Below are 16,387 nucleotides of genomic sequence, written 5' to 3'. Positions count from 1 at the left end.
CAAATTTCCAAAGTAAATCCTAAAGGAATTTCCGAAAAAAAATTAAAAGGAGTTTCCGAAGAAATTTCAAAAAGAATTTCCGAAGGAATTCTTTAAAGAATTTGTTAAGGAATCTTCGAAGGAATCCCTAAAAAAAATTCCAAAGCAATTCAATTTTTGAAGAAATTGCCAAAAACATTTTTAAGATGCAAGGATTCCTCAATGATCTTTCTAAGGTTTTCTTAAAAGAATTTTTGAAGGGATTATTTAAATTTCTTCTTTGAATTCTCGAAGGAATATCTTCTTTTTTCAGATGAATTTCTGAATTTATCTGCGAAGTAATTTCTTGAAAATTTTCCTTGAAAATCTCTGGAGGAAATTCCAAAATAATTCTCGATGGACTGGCCAGAAAATTCAAGAATATCGGAAATGTCTTAAGGATTTTCTTTGGAAATTCCTTTAGGAAGGCTTTCGGAAATTCCACAAGGAAATTCCAGAGGAATTACGGGAGCCGAGGGAATGGGATTTCTGATGGAATGCTTCAAGAAAATTTCGGAGGAGTTTCTGAAAGAATTCTTTAAAAATTCGAGAAATTTTCGAAAGAATTCCTTAATGAATTTATGGGAGTATTTCTAGATTCATTCGCGGAGAAATTCCTTGAATAATTTTGTAATGAATCACTGGAGGGGTTTGCGACGGATTACTCAGAACTTATAAACTTACTTACGAACTTTTGGATTTATTCCTGGAATATTACCTGGATGACTACTTTTAAAAATTTCTGGAGAAATTTCTGAAGCGAAGTAAATTCCAAAAGAGAAATATTGAGAATATTCGAAGCAGTATGATGACCAGACGAACTCAATTTACACCTATTTGGATGCAGCAACTCATAGTGGACTGGAATTGGTTATGCATAAGCCACATTAACTCATTTAAGACAAAGGTGCCGCTTGGGGATGGGTCGACTGCAATAATGTTTCACAACTGTCTGGATTTTCGAATAAAATTCCTGAAAGAATTCCCGAAGTAATTCTTGCAAGAGGTTCGGAAGAAATTTCTGAAGGAGTTCCTATATAAATTAAGAAATTAATATAAAATTTGAATAGGTTATCTGTTTGCAAATAAATTGAAATTTATTTCATGGATTCCTGTCATAATTCTTTAGGAAATTCCTTCAATAAACCCTGTTGTAATCTAATGAAGACGCCTTCTTAGTTGAAAATTTCGTTTAGCTGATTTAGTGTTCTAAATGGGGCATTATTGAAAACAAAAGAATCTTTTCAGAATCATCATTGTCGTTTAAACGGAGAAAATTAAAAAACTTAAGCTGAATAGTCTGTTTGTGTGAGTCAATATTGTTTTTTTTAATCTTTATTAGGCCGATACAAATATTTAAAATCTATTTTGTCTCCCCCTCCTCGGATTTTTTTTGCCAAAAAATAATATTTTGTGGGGGCAACAAAATAAAATTCGGATAATTTTGAGGATTTTCAAAACATTCTTTAACAAATCCGAGGAGTTTTTTTAGAGACCAGTAGGACAAAAAGTTAATTAAATATTTGTAACAGCCCTAGCGTGTTTTTTTTTAATTTTTAACTGAGTCAATATTGTTCCCAACGGTCAATACCTCTTCTTGGTTTCAGTCTTGAAAAGGACTGTGTAAAAATAATTCTTGAAGTTCCACTCACTTTGCCACCGGCGCCATAAAACACGATGCTCGTACATTGCAGTCGAAAACCAATTGTTGCAAATCAATATATTTGCGTTTGGTTCGTGCCGCTTCCGATTCTACTTATTCTTTCTTTATTCCGAACATTTTTGAGGATGGTGTCTTTTGGTATTCTGATGCCCTCCACTGAAAACCAGACAATTGGCTTCATTGGCAATGCGGCCGATGAGCCGTGTTATTTCCTTTTCCACGGTTGGAAACTCAAAGTCCATCCAACTGGGAGTTGACATTCGGCTTCTTGAATCGGTTGACCTCTGAGCAGTTTGCTCTATGTTAGTAAAGAGTCACAAACTATGATGGAAATTACAATCCATTCGGTATAGCTACATATTCCTACGTCATTTTTGCGTACAACCAGATTGGGGTGCACCTTTGAGTTTTTCTCAAGGTTCTCCAGCAAAACCTCCAGAAATTCTTTCAGGTACTCCTCCAAGAATTTCTATAAAATTCCCTCGGTAGTTCCTTTGAGCACTCTTCCAGGGATTCTTTTGGAAAACCTCCCGAAAGGCCTTTGTAAATGTCTCCAGAAATTCCAAAACAATATAAAATTCCTTCGAAGAAATTTCTAAAAGAATTCCCAAAATAAATTTCCGTAGGATTCCCAAAAGAATTTTTGGAGAGATTAACGAAAAAATGCTCAGAGGAAATTTCAAAAGGAATCTCCCAAGGTCTGAAGAAATTTCTGAAAGAGTTGCTGGAAGAAATTCCGAAGGAATGACCAAAGGAATTTCTAAAAACTTTCCAAAGGATTACTGGAATACCTTCTTAGTTTCCGAAAGGATTTCTTGAGAAATTACTGGAAGAATTCCTAAAATATTTTCCAAAGAAAATCCTGAGTCGATTTCCAAAGAGGTTCCTTAGGGAATTCCGAAGGTATTCCTAAAAAAATTCTGTCCCAAAAAAATAGAATTTAGGAAATTCTTTCAGGATTTAATTTGGCAATTCCATTCTGAAATTCATTTAGGAATTCCTCTGACTTTTGCCTTTCTCATAAAATTGTATGCCCAATACCTCGTTCTCCAGTTACCTACCTTGCACTGTACGTCTGCTGATAATATTCGTTTATTTATCCAATAATTAAGGGTATGCGATAACACACTTTTTCCTAACGAAACGAAACGAAACGAAATTTAAAATGTATGTGTTGATTCGGATCGAAACGAAACGAAATATAGATTTCTTTCGAGAATTCGAAACGATACGAAATCAAGGTTCATTTAATTCGAAATTTTTCGAAACGAAACGAAATTTTAATTTTTTTTCCGCGGAATTTTTATTAAATTGGTTTTGTACGCAATTTTGATTTCACTTTTTCGAAGTCGAATAACTGTTTTGCGACCAAAAGAGTTATAATAACAGAAGAGGCAATCTGTGATAAATCACCGCATGCTCGCCGTATATGGCGATAAGGCAATACCCCAACATTTGTGCCGCTTTCAAAGGAATTCATCGTGGACGTGGAGCGTGTGCTCCCGAATCTGATCAATTTTATATCAGATTTATATCAGTGTTCTTGGGCTCACTGGTGACTGCTGAAAATGATACCAGCAGAGAAATTCGGAGAGAGAAATAGTGGCTGGAAATCGTACGTACTTTGGACTCCGCAAGACGCTCCGATCGAATAGAGTTCGCCGCCGAACCAAACTGACAATCTACAAAACGCTCATAAGACCGGTACCCGACCAGTTAGTCATAACAAAATTTTATCACAATTATATCAGAATGTGTTATAAATAACAAAACTTGCAATAATTTTGTTGATAAGAAAATTATTTTGAGCTTTTTAGTGGAATGTTTTCACCTGTCATAAGACGAGTTTGAACAATCCCATTGAATTCCACCACTTAATTGTATCCTGACAGATACGTATTTCGACCTCAACAGTAAGGCCGTCTTCAGTGTCTTGTACTTGACTCGACTCGAGTCGCAAGTCGCAAGTCGAGTCAAGTACAAGACACTGAAGACGGCCTTACTGTTGAGGTCGAAATACGTATCTGTCAGGATACAATTAAGTGGTGGAATTCAATGGGATTGTTCAAACTCGTCTTATGACAGGTGAATAATTTTGTTATAAATTCTCTGTCCAAGATGGAGGAAAGAGAATTTCAAGATTGTCACACGCTAAAAATGAACTACTCAAAATTGAGTCGAATCCGACTCATTTTCATTAAAAACGGGACAACTCAAAATTTGAGTAAAACATACTACTTCAATAAAATGATGATTGCACTTAAACTAGGAGTCTATTTGTCGTAAAATGCACTTAGATAGATAGATAAACTTGATGCGCATCTGTCGTATTAAAAAATTGATGGAAGGCCAAGCTTAACTTTCGCGAAATCATCATTTTATTGAAGTAGTATCTCTTACTCAAATTTTGAGTTGTCCCGTTTTTAATGAAAATGAGTCGGATTCGACTCAATTTTGAGCAGTTCATTTTTAGCGTGCATAACATGATTATAACATAATGTGTTATGTTTATTTTTGCCGAAAAAAAAATTGCCTACATTTTTGGTAGATAGGAATTGGAGAAAAACGAAGGTACCACCTTCAGTATAACTTGAACCTACATGCAAAGATGAACCAGCTGGACACAGTTAATTGCCTACATTATGGATAATCATAATCTTTTCAAGAACATAATGTGTTATAGTATAGGCGATTTTCACCTCCATGTAACACAACGAGTTATATTTTTGTTTAATAAATAACACATTTAGTAATATTTTTGTTAAAACTAGAAGAAATTTTGTTACAATGGTTCTCGACAACGATCCGACGGGCACAAGAAGACGTGGTGCGCAGCGGGCAAGGTGGATCGATCAGGTGGAAGATGACTTGCGGACCCTCCGTAGACTGCGTGGTTGGCGACGTGTAGCCATGGACCGAGCCGAATGGAGAAGACTCTTATATACCGCACAGACCACTTCGGCCTTAGTCTGAATAAATAATAATAAAATAATTATATCAGTAAGTAAAGTATATAAAAATAAAGAAATTGTGAGATTTTTCATATACGGATTCGAATTTCGTTTAAAACCTTCGTTCACTTAAGAATTAGCGTGGTTTTACAGTATTAACTTAGTCAAAATTAGAAATTTAGTGAGATACTCAATTATGTATCCTCATCTGCCAGGCTTATAAGCAGATAGAGAATTGATATTACTGGATCAACATTTGAAAAGGACGTATCAGCCAAAATTTATTCCTTCTTATTCTTTGTCTACATATATGGCATACATTTGCTCACTAGAAGAATCCTATGCACCGTTCTAAAATGCACAAAGATATGTATTTCAGATTGAATTTCACAGACTCATAGTCTTATATACAATCAGCTCGACAAACTAAGCTATTGTCTGTGTGTCCTTGGCATATGAGAATAGCTGTTATGGTCAGTATGAACTAAAAGCAATCATAAGTACCTAAAGAACTTTCAGAAATTTTAATGATCTTTCAACCCGTTCTGTATTTTTTTGCAAATTCCATGCGAAGATCTCGAAATGCCCACAAATCTGCAATGTTCCTTACATATTGTACAAATAGTCAAAGAAGAGCTTATTAGCTTGATTAATTATACTACACATCGTAGTTGCTAATCATGATTGGCCGAGAAAAAACAAATATGCACAGCTCATTAAGGTGAAGGTGGGTTGAGTACCAAAACAAAGCTTTGAAAGTATTGGTACAATAAAAACTGTCATATACTGTAGTAGTATTGGTATCGTATTTATAAAAACCCAGATTAATCCACCTAGCGGTGATGGTGCCTTTCTCGTTCGTTCAAAAAGTTTGGAAAAATCTGAAATAACTCAATATGTGGATTGGTCTTATTTTTCATATTTGTTTATATGCATATAAAAATTCTCGCCGAACGCAATTTGTTGCAAACAAATCGGTTTAGCATAAGAGCAAAAAATGGCATTTTATTTTGTAGTTTTAAAATTAGTATTTTCGCCATAACTTTTGACCCAATTGTACGATCCGTCCAAGTATCTATAGGAAACAATGGGACAAGATTCTGCGTCGAATGCAATCTGTTGCGAGCGACCTGAGAAGCACAGAATCACAGTAACTTAAATATACAAACACATAATACATACACAAACAATATACAACACAAAATACATACAATATACATACACAAAAAGAAAACGAAAATGTCATTCCCATCACGCGAGCGGAGGGCAATATTTGTTATGATATAAATCTCATGACCGTCTTTCTGCCAAACTCCCGTATGAAGTGGGAGAGACAGAGACATCATCTTAGTTCGTCGAGCTGAATCGATTGGTATATAACTCTCCAGGCCTTCTGTAAAAGTTTGGTTTTTGGAGCGCTGTATGTTCGCTTTTCGTATAAAAAGGCTAAAATGGTGTTTCGGCCATAACTTCCGATTCCATAGTCCGATCTAGCCAATTTTCAATAGGAAACAATGGGACAGGATTCTGCGTCGAATGCAACTTGTTGCGTGTGAATCGATTAAGGTTAGGTGTCCGAAAAATAGGTGACATTTTTTGTGATTTTTATGAAAAAAGGTATTTTGGTCATAACTTCCGATCCCATAGTCCGACCTGTCCAATTTTCAATAGGAAACAATGGAAAAGGATTTTGCGCCGAATGCAATTTGTTGCGAGCAAATCGGTTGAGAATAAGTGCCTGAAAAATGAGTGACATTTCTTACGCAATATTTTTCGTATGAATTTGTATTTTGGCCATAACTCTGGATCCCATAGTCCGATCTGGCCAATTTCAAATAGGAAATAATGGGACAGGATTCTGCGTCGAATGCAACATGTTTTGAGCAAATCGATTGAGGATAAGTGCCCGAAAAATGAGTGACATTTTTTACGCGATTTTTTCGTAGGATTTTGTATTTTGGCCATAACTTTCGATCCCATAGTTCGATCTGGCCAATTTAAAAAAGTAGACAGTGGGACAGGATTCTGCGTCGAATGCAACTTGAGGCGAGCAAATCGGTTGAGAATAAGTGCCCGAAAAATGAGTGAGATTTTTTACACGATTTTTTCGTATGATTTTGTGTTTTGGCCATAACTTTTGATCCCATAGTCCGATCTGGCCAATTTCAAATAGGAAATAATGGGACAGGATTCTGCGTCGAATGCAACTTGTTGCGAGCAAATCGGTTGAGGATAAGTGCCCGAAAAATGAGTGACATTTTTTACGCGATTTTTTTGTATGATTTTGTATTTTGGCCATAACTTTCGATCACATAGTTCGATCTGGCCAATTTCAAATAGAAAACAATGGGACAGGATTCTGCGACGAATGCAACTTATTGCGAGCAAATCGGTTGAGGATAAGTGCCCGAAAAATGAGTGACATTTTTTACGCGATTTTTTTGTATGATTTTGTATTTTTGCCATAACTTTCGATCCCATAGTTCGATCTGGCCAATTTCAAATAGGAAACAATGGGACAGAATTCTGCGACGAATGCAACTTGTTGCGAGCAAATCGGTTGAGGATAAGTGCCCGAAAAATGAGTGACATTTTTTGAGTAGTTTTGCGCACACACACACACACATACACACACACACACACACACACACACACACACACACACAGACATCACCTCAATTCGTCGAACTGAGTCGATTGGTATATAACACTATGGGTCTCCGGGCCTTCTATAAAAAGTTTGTTTTTGGAGCGATCATATAGCCTTTACCGTATACTTAGTATACGAGAAAGGCAAAAACATAAAATATAAGTAGGGTGGTTCAAAAAACGACCCAGCTCCAACACGCTCACTCGATTCCGTCCCATGCTCCGAGTGTCCTCCAAAAATCGAATTGAACAAAAACTGGTTGAGCACAAGCCGGTTCAAGTTTGTATGAAAACTACCCAAGTAGCACACATGTCCCACATAGATTACTGCAACGGATATGCGACTAGATTTGGTCACTATCAAGTTGCTGCAACCATTTTAGTCTGACTTGTGCTGCTCGGGTAGTATGGGAAACAAAACCTTTCATTACACTGGCTACAGCGCCTCCTCGAACGCTGGCGAAAAGAGAACCCACATAGCTGAAAGCAACATTCTAAAGACTTCACTGAACGAAAATCGCACCGCAGGAAAGATCCATTGATTACGTAACGCAAAAAAATATCATTTTATACCCCGCTCACCCCCATGTCACACTTTTTGTATGAAGTATCTGCTCCTGGTGCAATAGATATCACAGACAAATTTTGGCTATTTTGTTGAAGCACACATTTCTGTTGCCACACTGATGCCTTCTGAGAAGCCTAATTATCATGCTAAAGACACGCAACCTCGATTGAAATCGACTTCTAACCATTGGAACGACCATTCAATATGCATTGTCTACAGAGTTAAAGCTCTTGAATATTTATCCATTCATATGGTCTCCCCCATCGCCAGCGCCCAATGACGGAGCGCCACAATCAGAATAATGTAAAATTCAACCTCGCCATATCAACTGTCATACAAACCTGTAACGACCTGTGCACGGTAAGCCTCTGTTCAAACCAGCCCAAACCATCGAATGACACCCAAATTATAAATCATAATCGACTGAGCGTGGCGGAGCAAAATTATTTTTTGAACCACCCTAGTTATTAGTTTGCTGCTGCCGGTGCCGTTGTTTACATTCGCTCCGCGATCAGTTTTTAATGTTTTTTTTTTCGGGCAAAAATAGCAGTTTATATTAAGTTTTCGGTTGAAACAAGTGACTGATTTCGAAAAGTGATATTTAATTTGCATTCCATCAACATTTCGGGCTGCTCATGTGCGGAGAAGTGAGTTAAAACTTGATTTTTTCAGTGCCCTTTGAGAAGAAGTGAAGTGCAGTGATGAACCCACCAAATCGCGAACGGCTAATAAATCGGCACGAAATTGCTGATTTATTATATTATTCGAGCTGAAATACATAAAACTCTTTGAATAAACATGTTCATTATCACGGGAAGTGAATAAATATGCTGTGAACAGGTTAGTAATTTGAATATTTAACTTTTGTTCGATGCTGTTCGATGCATTTGAATGTTGGTGGGAGAGGAGTGCGGGAGGTGTGGGGTTGACCCGTGGGAGGTTCGGTGCCATATTGACTGCCATCGTGGTACTCCTCCATCTATGTCCTTAATTAAATAATATTCTTGGGATACCAAAAAGTTATTTTTATTGTATACTAGCAGACCCGACAAACTTTGTTTCGCCTTAAATTGATTTATTCTCTGCTTAGTTCTCGTGTTGTGTAGAAATTTCTGTTTCATTTGTATGGGAGCCCCCCTTTCCAAAGGAGGGATGGGTCTCGAAACATCTTAAGAACATTTCCTGGTCCCAAAAACCACTGCATATAAATTTTTGCGTTTATTTTCACGTCGATCGGTTCAGTAGTTTCGGAGTCTATAAGGTTCAGACAGACAGAAATTCATTTTTATGTATATAAGAAGAAGATTGCTTCGGAGTTTCCAATTCATGACCAATAACGATGCTGGTCACGTGCTTATAGTCAATTTAGAATTAAGAGAGGAAAATTAGTTTAATACTCATTGTTATAAGAGACCGAGGAATGCTCTGCATCTGCGTGAGCGTTACGGGAAAGGAATCATTGGTTAGTTGAGAAGGTAATTCATTTGAAACCTTGTGGTAAGCGACAAAATATTTATTGTATACGAAGTTATTTTGAAAACAAGACGAAAACTGTGTTTCAAATCAATCCAACGCAAGATCAATGTGCTTCGTTTAATAGTCTTCGATAAACACGATCGATTCCGCATTAAATAATTTTGTGCTCTTCGATGCAGCCATTAGTTTTATCACTTCGCGTTCTCCCACACTAGCTGGCGTGATTAGCATCAACACGATCGATTGCACACTGGTTAAACAAATGTCTGCTACGCGAGGTAGATTTTTTTCACTTCGCGTTCTCCTGGACTAGCTGCCGTCTCATGACCAGCATATTGTACAAATAGTAAAACAAATATCACAAAATTTAAATTTGAATCATGGAAACACTGAAGACGTTTTATAGAAGAAAACTACATACGTCTTTGTCGACTAAGAATGGAATTATGTAGTAAGCGTTAATAGAAAAATTTGTATAACCAAAAGTTTTGAAAATAACTTAACGAATTTGTTTAGCGGCGCAGCCAAAGTTTTTGATATTGTAAAGTATGGTTTAAGTATAAATTGGGAATTCGCGGAATTCCGTTAAATTTCGTTAGAAGCTAGTTTTTTCTTGCGAAATTTTTGTAATTTTACGAAACGAAACGAAATCAAGAAATCAGATTTCGCCATGCTCAAATTCCGCGAAATTCCGCGGAATTTCGTTTCGAACCACCTGAAACGAAATTTTTCGAAATACCGCATATGCTTACCAATAATAGCAAAATATTTATATTTCAGATAAATCTCCATGTGACGAATGTTTGGAGTATGAGCCTGTTCGGGATTTTAGTCAAAACGGTACATACACAAAAACATTTACTACTATACAACAACTAACTTGAGAACCGCGGATGACATATTCTTGCATTCTTTAAATAGTAGAGTGTAGGATTATTTCGCTTTACGTTACATGCAAACCCAGTTGCAGAAAAGTGAGGAGATTCAGTCTGAGCATTGTCTTCCAGTATCGCGATTCCATAAACTTCGCACCCTTCAAAGACCAGGTGCCATGCGTCTCCATCGTCACACCCAACGTTCCAACTCGCGTGAAACCCATCCAATTACTTTCCACATTACTTTTCACCCATTTCCGAGCGTTTACCTAGCACTGCATTCAGCTACATTATTACAAAAAACCAACGATGACGTCATAGTATCGTAGTCTAGTCCCATCCCGATTCTAGAACTGCGTGACACACGTGAGAAATGAGCACCATTCTCCGTGTGTGACGGTGGAAATGGTTTGGATTGTAGAATGAGGAGCATCATATGCGATGGCAAAAGTTTTTCAAGGTTTTTCATTCAACCGTTGGTTCGTCAATTGTTAAATAATCTTCCTTTAACTGGTTTCTATATACAGGGTGCTTATCTCACATAACCATTCCTTACGATAAATGAACTGCTTATTATTTCTACTGATTTCGCGATGATGTGCGTTTTCTAGATTACGGCGCCAATGACAAATTATATGTAAGAATTATCTACAATAATTCTTTTAACAAAAAATTATGTTGGTCTAGAATTAAGATGGATTCTGATAAGATGTAAATCCAAACAGATTCAAAATGTGGTTATTTATACATGGAAGAGTTTGGACAATGGATTCAATGTACAATGCATCATATATGCTAAAAATTGTATTGTGTTTTATGACGATTATTAGGAAGCGTGTGTTGATGGGTGTTGATGGTGTTGATGGGTGACTTGTTATAGGAGTAGAATTAAAAAGCAACGGAAATAGTTACTCACCTTTAGCTACCGGTTTTGCGTATGAGGTTATCCAAACGACTTCTATTGTTGTGTGCTCCGGTTTCAAGAACGGGAAAAACTCCACACTCGGTGGTCGAACACTGCTTCCAACGGCTACTCGCTTCAACGACGGGAAATAGCAATTTAATTGTATTTTCACGAGTTTTTCTTGTCGCCGTTTCACTGCACTGTCCGCTTCCCCTTAACGGTGCACTCGGAACACTCGATTTCAACTTACGGCGAGGATTATCTCTATTCGTCACTATCCGGATCGAATTTCGATTAGATTTCTAATAATACTTTTAATTCAAGCGTCGTTTCAGTTTTTGTTTTGGCACATTGAGGCGCGGCGGCGGCTTCTGTCGTCAGAACGGTGTAAGTACACTCACGCACACGGACATCGGCGTACGCTGGGAACCCGGGAATCAGAAAACCGAACACCTTGTAAAGAGAAGCATACGAAACTGTGAGCGACCAATGGTGGACGCATTCGGTTGGTAAACAGACAACTATAAAACGTGATGAGCGGGAGAAGATCACAATGAGTGGAAAGTCTGGAGAAATCGGAGACAACATAGTAAATCACTGACTGCTCTTTACTGCACTATAGTATTTCGATCATTGGCGTAGCTGGGTGTAGTAGGTCACATATTCTACAAACAGATTGTGAAGGGTTTCATCTAAACGTTTTAAAATTCTTCATACTACATCTTCTTCTTCTTCTTCAATGGCTCTATATTTCAACTGGAATTTGGCCTGCTTTTCAATTGAATATTCTTTTAGCATTTCCTCGGTTATTAATTGAAAGCTTTTCTATGCCCGCCATTGCATGAGTATGTATCTTGGGTAGCAAGTACAATGGATACACTATGCCCAGGGTATCGAGAAAGTTTCCAACCCGAAAACATCCTACACCGGACCGAAAATCGAACTCGCCATCTCCGGATTGACAATCCTACGCCTTTGCTTGCAAGGCTACTGGAGAACTTTCACTAATTTTTGTGATAAATAAAGCCTACCAGGTAGAGTTGCACGCTTTTTGATTGTCATTATACCATACAAACTCTTCAAAAATATGACTACTGATGAAAATGTTTGCCTCATCTATTATAGCTATAGGTCTTGTTTACAGTCAGGATTTTTTTTCCTTCTAGGCTACATGTTGTGTTGTACATATTCTGATACCTGCATCTTTTCTCGGTCAAAGGGACCGTTCAGCCAAATGACATTTTCGGCCCTATGTTCGATCTGTTCTTTTTTCAGCAAAATTACCAGTTCAGGCAAATGAAATTTGACTTTCGGCTTAATGTTACATTCAGCCAAGTGACTTTTGGTGAATGACTGTCGGCCAAACTTTCCCTTTTTGAACAATTTTTCTTAGAAATTCCAAATATAATTTGAAAATTCCAAACAACTTTCCTTGGGATTTCCAAAGTAGGGGAAATGACGGCTTTGGCAGGTTTTGTTCTATTATTGTTATCTACTTCTTTTGGAAATTTCAAAGAACTTCTGATGAAAACTTTCCCGTGAAAAATAAAAAAATAACCAAGTAAATATTTCCTGGAAAAAATCATACGGTTGTTCCGACAAAATTCAAACGTTCTCCTGCTAATGTGTTGAAAATAACCCGAAGTAATCCATTAAAAAAATCTTAATGAAAAGAACGCAATCAAATAAATCACCATCATCGGTTGAGTCGGCGAAATAGAATTTTATTAAGCTTTCAAGCAATGTTTTCACTAGTCATAAGACGAGTTACGCGGTGAAAATATCATATGCTGAGTTTCAGTGATAAATTTCACCAACAATACTTACCATAACATGTGTTAGTACTATCCCATTTAATTCCTCCGTTTGATTATAACTTTCCGGATTCGACCTCAACAATAAGGCCGTCTTGGGTTCAATCCCAAGCCCGTTCCAATCACCTACTTCCTGTTCCAATCACCTGTTCCAGCAATTGGGACTTACAGAGAGGAAAAAATGTATATCGGCATCAAAGCAATTACCGTTACGAAGTGTCAGATGAATCCAGAAACGTTTTTTGTGAAAGTATTGGATTCCCATAGAAATTAGTTTGAATGACCTTTTTTTTCGAAGACTATTTCCTTTTGAAACGTATTCCAATATATTATTATTATTTATTCACACTAAGGCCGAAGTGGCCGGTGCGGTATATAAGAGTCTTCTCCATTCGGCTCGGTCCATGGCTACACGTCGTCAACCACGCAGTCTACGGAGGGTCCGCAAGTCATCTTCCACCTGATCGATCCACCTTGCCCGCGGCGCACCTCGCCTTTTTGTGCCCGTCGGATCGTTGTCGAGAACCATTTTCACCGGGTTACTGTCCGACATTCTGGCTACGTGCCCGGTCCACCGCAGTCGTCCGATTTTCGCGGTGTGAACGATTTATGGTTCTCCCAACAGCTGATGCAACTCGTGGTTCATTCGCCTCCTCCACGTACTGTCCGCCATCTGCACCCCACCATAGATGGTACGCAGCACTTTCCTTTCGAAAACTCCAAGTGCGCGTTGGTCCTCCACGAGCATCGTCCAGGTCTCGTGTCTGTAGAGGACTACCGGTCTAATGAGCGTTTTGTAGATAGTCAGTTTGGTACGGCGGCGAACTCTATTCGATCGGAGCGTCTTGCGGAGTCCAAAGTACGTACGATTTCCAGCCACTATGCGTCTCCGAATTTCTCTGCTGGTGTCATTTTCGGCAGTCACCAGTGAGCCCAAGTACACAAATTCTTCTACCACCTCGATTTCGTCACCACCGATGCAAACTCGCGGTGGGTGGCTCACATTGTCTTCTCTTGAACCTCTTCCAATCATGTACTTCGTCTTCGACGTGTTGATAACTAGTCCGATCAACTTAGTTTCCCTCTTCAGTCTGATGTAGGTTTCCTCCATCTTCTCAAAGTTACGTGCCATAATATCTATGTCGTCGGCGAAGCCAAATAGCTGGACGGACTTATTGAAAATTGTACCACTCGTGTTAATCCCTGCTCTTCGTATTACCCCTTCCAAAGCGATGTTGAATAGCAGACACGAAAGACCATCACCTTGCCGTAACCCTCTGCGGGTTTCGAAGGGACTCGAGAATGCCCCTGAAACTCGAACTACGCACATCACCCGATCCATCGTGGCTTTGATCAACCGTGTCAGTTTATCCGGAAAACCGTGTTCGTGCATTAGCTGCCATAGCTGGTCCCGATCGATTGTATCATATGCGGCTTTGAAGTCGATGAATAGATGATGTGTGGGCACGTTGTATTCGCGGCATTTCTGCAGTACTTGGCGAATGGCGAACACCTGGTCCGTGGTGGAGCGTTCGCCCATAAAACCCCCCTGGTACTGCCCCACGAACTCTTTTGCAGTTGGTGCTAGTCGGCGGCATAAAATTTGGGAGAGTACCTTGTAGGCGGCGTTCAGCAATGTGATTGCGCGGTAGTTGCTACAATCCAGCTTATCGCCCTTTTTGTAGATGGGACACACGACACCTTCCATCCACTCCTGCGGCAAACCTTCCTCCTCCCAAATCTTGGTAATGAAGCAGCGCTCTAGCCAGTGCCTCACCACCTTGTTTAAATAGCTTCTCCTGGCTTCAAATATAACCAGGCGGCATAATATTGAACAGTTATGATTATACGTTTTATTGCAGATCTAAAAATCATTATGAAACTAAGTTTAACAAATTCGCGAATTTGATACACTTTCATTGTGCTACGAAAAGACTTTACGAGACAGTGGCATAGAACCTCCCCCCCCCCCCCCCCCTTCGACCATTTTTTTTAGAAGTTTTTCTCAAACCTTTAAAGCCTTTAAAACCTATGTTGCAATTCTGAGCTCATTTGGGCATACCGAACCAATTTCCTGAACGAAAGAGTGACGGAGGTGTATTTTCCTATGGATTTTGGCTGAAACCACCATACAAACTTCAAATCAAATGCGCCAGCTTATGCAACAAGCGATTGAGCTGAGATTTTCAGAGATTGATTTTCTTACCCAAAGGCACAACCCTGGGAGCCCCCTGCATCTGTATCTGCCACACTTTGAATTTATTTAAATGTTCTTCCAGGGAATCAATATTCGAGCAACGCCTAACAATGTACCCTTTGTTATCAACAGAGCTTGTTACTGACAAACGCATTTCGCAACAAGTCTTTATTAGAATCCGAATACAGTATGACAAGAAATATTTGAATTATTTCTGTAATCAGAGTACAATTTTCGAATAATTCAGTAAAAGCCGAAACTATGATAGCATAAATCCGAAATAATGCAAAATAACAGGATGAATATATAAAATATAAAAAAGATTCCCTGAATTCTGCTAATTGTCTCTTATGTTTGCAACTGTGCAACAATTGTTTCTACGGTTGTTAACAAAATTTCCGAAATCGAAACCTTGAATTAGCAATAAAAAAAAGTCCGCAGTGCCAGCTGAAATTATTTGTTTATCTGCTATAAATGAGGTTTGCTATAATTGAGTGCGAGATTGCTCTTGTTTCGGACAGCAGAACGATGGCGCGATCGACCGAAATATTGTGTTCTGCTTTGCGCGGCTGGTAATAAAAATCAGTTCAGTGCGAGATTTTTCTTGTTTCGGACAGCAGAACGATGGCGCGATCGACCGAAATATTGTGTTCTGGGGTGGTATTGTGCATCTCGAATCGAATCACTCGATTCGTAAGTTTTTGCATTCGTTTCGAAAAAATTGCGGCATTATGTATTTCGTTCGACTTCATTCAGTCGCAGTACAAGATTTCGAATGGTGCTGTATTCAGGTGGGTGGCACGCCGCCATGTTTTTGCAGCCAACATCTCAGTGTAAAATTCATGATAGTATGTGTTTTGTTTACAAGCATCACATTTGATTCCCATTAGGATACAGAACTGTCAGTGGGATACGGTCGCGTAATGTTGGCTGCAAAACAAACCTATTGTGTGAGATAGGGATGCCACAGGGCTGGCTGTATTAGCTCAATCGAGTATGTTCTGTCAAACGAAATGTAAACAGAGAGAATAAGAGATAGCTGTCTCCGTGTTTAGTATGCCGCCCGCTGGAGAGACAACCTCCAGCGCATGGCGAATGTGAATAAACAGAGAGAATAAGAGTAATTTCACCTGCGTGTAGCATGTTGCCTGTTGGAAAGGCATACTTCAGGGCATGAATTGGCAGTTAATTGATAAACAAGCAAATTGTGCTCGATGACTATAAAAAGGAATATTATTTATTGAGCAGTTGCAACCGATTAAAACATTATGC

The 16,387-nt window shown here is 38.6% G+C and overlaps 1 protein-coding gene across 2 annotated transcripts in view; it reads right to left on the bottom strand.

The window, feature by feature from the left end:
* The window catches only part of LOC134210690 (uncharacterized), a 131,006-nt gene extending 119,839 nt beyond the window's left edge, over positions 1-11,167 (bottom strand). Inside the window, exon 1 of one of the 2 annotated variants that reach the window (XM_062686897.1) lies at positions 11,117-11,167. The gene's annotated coding sequence lies outside the window, so the exon portion shown is untranslated. The remainder of the gene's footprint in view (positions 1-11,116) is intronic. The other variant, XM_062686895.1, reaches the window with a different exon arrangement.
* Positions 11,168-16,387: the final 5,220 nt, after the last annotated feature.

The sequence above is a fragment of the Armigeres subalbatus genome, chromosome 2 (genome assembly GCF_024139115.2).
Source record: "Armigeres subalbatus isolate Guangzhou_Male chromosome 2, GZ_Asu_2, whole genome shotgun sequence".
NCBI lineage: Eukaryota > Metazoa > Arthropoda > Insecta > Diptera > Culicidae > Armigeres > Armigeres subalbatus.
This window is presented reverse-complemented; position numbering and strand designations above follow the sequence as displayed.